Below are 5212 nucleotides of genomic sequence, written 5' to 3'. Positions count from 1 at the left end.
TCCCTGTGGAGCAAACACAGATCTTTCCCCAGATATCTGCAGTGAGATAAGTTTCAATCCAAACTCAGCTGTTGGAAAGTTCATATTCAGTTAAATAAATTATCCGGAATTATGATGTTCATGTCTGTTTTGCAGGCTATGGAAATGCAGGATTATTATAACAATCCATATTTTTTAAGAGAATCTGCCGCCCTCAACTGGCCTGCGCAGAATGTGTCACCACATCCGTCTCATGCCCGATTCTTAAGTGACCTTCAGTAACCACTCACCACTAACAGGCACTCAGTTCCACAGCTAATAGAGGTGAGTGATAAATTCTGATCTTGGGTTGTAATGGAACATCCTGTGAAGGGATTAAAATAAACATAATGTTCTTGCACATATTTCTACTGAGAACTTCACGTCAAATCACATGATTCCATTCACCTTGCGATCAGGATAAGAGTATTTGGAGAAGGCTTAGAATGGTCCTCAGATCACATCCCGTAGTGACACTGACTCTTTAAAAAGCAAATTATTAATAGTATCCCAATAGGAAAAAAGGTATTTTGCTGCTTCACTGCTTTAGGGAATTTCACAAAACTGGGGTAAGTCTTCCAAAGATGGACAGAAGCTGACATGGATTAGCTCTCTGAGCGAGTGTAATAGGTATCCATTTAATTGCTTATTAAATACAGCAATTTGCCTTTAAGTTCTTAACACTTTCCTTTCTCGGTCAATCCAGTCTCCTTGTCCCTTGGATAGATATGGTGATCTCTGGGAACGAGTGTTTGCATTGAACACTTATATCTCAATTTTCATCTGAAACCATCATTTCTGTGGTTGTGTCTTAGCCAGGCTACGTTTCACTTTCAGCTGCCCTTTCCTTAATGAGCATGTAATACAGAATGAAAAAAATGTCATTAAACCGTCATATCCTTATATTTTGCTCCAGGAATTCTCTCTCTGTCCACTTGCCACCCATTATTCCATTTCACATATGATTTCCTGTTTCTTTCCCCTCAGTTAACACTGCCTCCATACATTTATTTCAATGCATTGCTTACTGATAAACACTAATCGCCCTCCCCTGTTTTTCATTCACAGGTTGAGACTGAAGCCAGAGAGTGTGACTCATAAACAGTATTAGCTGCTGTTCTGTATCCTTGTACCGGGAAAAAGCAAAAGGCTACTTACAGATTGACTTGACAGAATAAATAAAAATAGTTTCCATTGGCAGATGGATCCATATCCAGGTGAGTCAAATTTTAAGAGGATTGGCGAAAGAATCAGCTGGGAAAGAAAGGCAAATAAAATATGATCAGAAAGATAGATATGCCTCCAACAGGACAACATTCTTGTCGTGGTTTGGAGGCTTGCATGCCTCAATTATCTGGAGAGCTATGCTGGCTGAAGTCAGGGCTTTATGCTTTGGCTCTTGGTAGGGTCACCCATGCCAAACAGGTCAAAGGGTAGAGGTCAGATTAAGAGTAGCCCACTGGTCCTCCAGGTTCGGGGTTTCAGCTTAGGGCTAACAACCCTAACTGGTAAAACAAAATTGCTACGGGAATAACCATGAAGAATCCTACTGGAGTGTGACAGTATTTCTGAGTCTCCGGTCAGGACTTGTATGACTCAAGAGCAGCGAAAACCGAGCTGCTGACATGATGAAGGAAGCCATGAACACCACCAGAGATGGGGGACCTTCATTGGTGCCCTGAATGCCAGTGGCATAATGGGCAGTAGAGAGAAAGACATGGTATGAAAATCATGGCCCAGTACATAGGAGCAATCATGAAGAAGATGTGTAAGTGGCCCCCCTTCTTAGAAGGGTAAAGAGGTTTGGGATGTCACCAAATGCCAGCAGATTTCCACAGATCTACTGCTGAAAGTATTCTGGCTGGCTGCTTCATGGAATGCATTGGAGTGTAAGAAGTGGCGAAGAGCAGTGGACTCATTCCAATGCATCACAGGCACATCCCTCCATACCATCAAAAGTACCTACCTGAGGCATTGCTTCAAGAAGGCAGCATTTATCATCACAGATCCCCAATGTATGGGTCATGCCATCATCTTGCAGGCCTGAAGACCCACATCAGGAGGTTCAAGACCAGCTACATTGCTTCAACCATTTAGATCTTGAACTAACCTGCACAATCCTAATCACCACCTCAACAGAAGAATGACCACTTTGACCACTTTGCCCTGCAAAGGGCTTTGTTATTTTTTGTTCTGTATTCTTTCTTGCATAAATTACATATAAGTTATATGTAAGTTATGTTTTTCCTGTGAATGTTATGTCCCTGAAGCTTTGTGCCTGTAATAGTGTGTGCAAGTAAGTTTTTCACTGCAGATGTGCATACATGAGGACGCAAACATGAGAAAATCTGCAGATGCTGGAAATTCAAGCAACACACACAAAATGCTGGTGAACACAGCAGGCCAGGCAGCATCTATAGGAAGAAGTACAGTCGGCGTTTCAGGTCGGGACCCTTTGTCAGGACTAATGGAAAAAAGAGATAGCAAGAGATTTGAAAGTGGGAGGAGGAGGGCGAGATCGGAAATGATAGGAGAAGACAGGAGGGGGAGGGATGAAGGTAACAGCTGGAAGTTGATGGGCAAAAGGGATACAAAGCTGGGGAAGGGGGAGGATCATGGGACGGAAGGCCTTGGAAGAAAGAAAGGGGGAGGGGAGCACCAGAGGGAGATGGAGATCAGGCAAGGAGTTATTGTGAGAGGGAAAGAGAGAGAGAGAGAGAGAGAGAGAGAGAAAGAAAGAAAAATAAATAGGGATGGGGTAAGAAGGGGAGGAGGGGCATTAACGGAAGTTAGAGAAATCGATGTTCATGCCATCAGGTTGGAGGCTACCCAGACGGAATATAAGGTGTTGTTCCTCCAACCTGAGTGTGGCTTGATGGAACATAAAGTGTTGTTCCTCCAACCTAAGTGTGGCTTGACGGAATATAAGGTGTTGTTCCACACTCAGGCTGGAGGAACAACATCTTATATTCCGTCTGGGTAGCCTCCAACCTGATAGCATGAACATCGATTTCTCTAAACTCCGTTAATGCCCCTCCTCCCCTTCTTACCCCATCCCTAATTTATTACTTATTCATTTATTTATTTTCTCTCTCTCTCTCTCTGTCCCTCTCACAATAACTCCTTGCCTGCTGTCCATCTTCCTCTGCTGCTCCCCTCTCCCTTTCTTTCTTCCAAGGCCATCCGTCTCATGATCCTCTCCCTTCTCCAGCCTCGTATCCCTTTTGCCAATCAACTTCCTAGCTCTTGGCTTCATCCCTACCCCTCCTGTCTTCTTCTATCATTTCAGGTCTCCCCTCCCCCTCCCACTTTCAAATCTCTTACTATCTCTTCTTTCCGTTAGTCCTGACGAAGGGTCTTGACCCGAAACGTCGACTGTACTTCTTCCTAGAGATGCTGCCTGGCCTGCTGTGTTCCACCAGCATTTCATACATGGGGATGAACTTGTACATTTGGCAATAAACTGAACTTAACTAGTGGACATGCAAGCACGAGGAAATCTGCAGATGCTGGAATTTCAAGCAACTTTTATGTGTGTTGCTTAACTAGTGGAGCTTATTGATCCAATGCAGGGAAAGGGCGGTGGGCCAAAGAAGCAGCACTCGTGCTCACAAACATGAGAAAGTCTGCAGATGCTGGACATCCAGTGCTGGAGGAACTCAGAAGGTCAGGCAGCATCTATGGAAAACAGCAGACAGTCAACGTTTTGAGCCAAGAACCTTCTTCAGGACTGAAGAAGTGCTCTACAACTTTATGACTCTAACCAAATTCAATAGTAAGTTCCAGAAGGTGAGTGAATTAAAAAAAATTGTAGGGTATGAGGAAAGTAGACTAATTAGACTGTTGTTTCAAAGGGCTGGCAAAGACATAATGGACCAAGTGGCCTTTGCATAGTTCATCAGACTAATTTGACCTATTTTCTTCTTTCACTGAAAGCACTCTTCTTCCTGTCTGTGTGGTTTCACTAGCATTATTTCTACTTCATTGTGCCATGTTCTTAAAATATCATTTTTGTGCATGAGCTTTGGTTATGATCACCAAGAATTACATGTTTGCCTGATACAAATTAATTTACCACTGGCAGTGGGCACTTATGTTCAAATTAACACTCTCTCCACAGACTTTAAAGGAGCTCTCTTGCTACATCCTCTGCGGGTACCACCTTCAACAGGGCTCACCTACTGCTGATTGTGACTTTATGCAGGCGATGTAATGCTCCATCCTTGGACCAACTTACACTGAATGAATACTCCATCAAAGTTATACATCACAGAACTTCCAAACAGTCTGAATTTGTAGCTAAAGTGAAACCTAATTAAATAATTAAGTCTGCTGTATACGAAACCAGTGTCTTTTTTCGGTTGCCATGAACACAAGTAAACCACATCTATTCTCAGATCTCAAAAGTCCCTTTAGAGAATGAGTTGATTTGAGGGACAATTTCATCATTTCCTATAGCGTAATTTTTTCCAAATACAACCGAAATCAAGATCTTTATCTTCAGTGTATCAAAGCTATTTTAAACCCAGTGAAGTTAGCTTTTTACCATATCTGTGTTCTTGTTTGGTTTCTAAATATGTTCTTATTTCTTGAAATAAATGTTATGTATTCATAAATGGATTCTGGTAGTTGAAATGTAATTATTTCAAACAACCTCACAGGAGATTTCCCAAGCCAGAATAGATGTTTTTCTTAGGTCTCAGCTATTTTGTCTGATGATGCTTAAAATATAGTTCTTAGTTCTTATAGTAACTGTGGAGCAGCCACACTGTCTGTCCCCAAGGCTTGTTCTACAGAGTAGGTCAGTCAAAAAGTTAGTGTACGTGGAATTGTGAGTAATATAGTGGTAAGGATTAAGAACTGGTTATCACTCAGAAGACGGAGAGTGGGAATTAACAGATTGCTTGGTGGTATGTTGAGATGGGGAAAATCACACAGGCATTGGTGCTTGGGTCCCAGATATTCACAATTTATATCAATTTTGCTGAAGGTACCAATGTTCATACTTCTAAGTTTGCAGACTTACTTGTTGTTTTTGTTGACATACAGTGTGCAATAGGCCCTTCTGGCCCTTTGAGCCACGCTGCCCAGCAACCCTCCAATTTTATTCCTGGCCTAATCAAGGGACAATTTGCAATGACCAATTAACCTACCAGCTGTCTTTGGACTGTGAGAGGAAACTAGAGCACCCAGA

The 5212-nt window shown here is 42.4% G+C and overlaps 1 long non-coding RNA gene across 1 annotated transcript; it reads left to right on the top strand.

The window, feature by feature from the left end:
* The first annotated feature begins 507 nt into the window (after positions 1 to 507).
* On the top strand, positions 508 to 4540 carry LOC140200878 (uncharacterized). Its single transcript, XR_011886746.1, has 3 exons — positions 508 to 587; positions 1087 to 1235; positions 4139 to 4540. It is a non-coding gene; the product is annotated as an uncharacterized lncRNA (long non-coding RNA).
* Positions 4541 to 5212: the final 672 nt, after the last annotated feature.

The sequence above is a fragment of the Mobula birostris genome, chromosome 7 (genome assembly GCF_030028105.1).
Source record: "Mobula birostris isolate sMobBir1 chromosome 7, sMobBir1.hap1, whole genome shotgun sequence".
NCBI classification, from domain to species: Eukaryota; Metazoa; Chordata; class Chondrichthyes; order Myliobatiformes; family Myliobatidae; genus Mobula; species Mobula birostris.
Note: the sequence above shows the minus strand (reverse complement) of the source record. Positions and strands in the feature narration are given on the sequence as shown.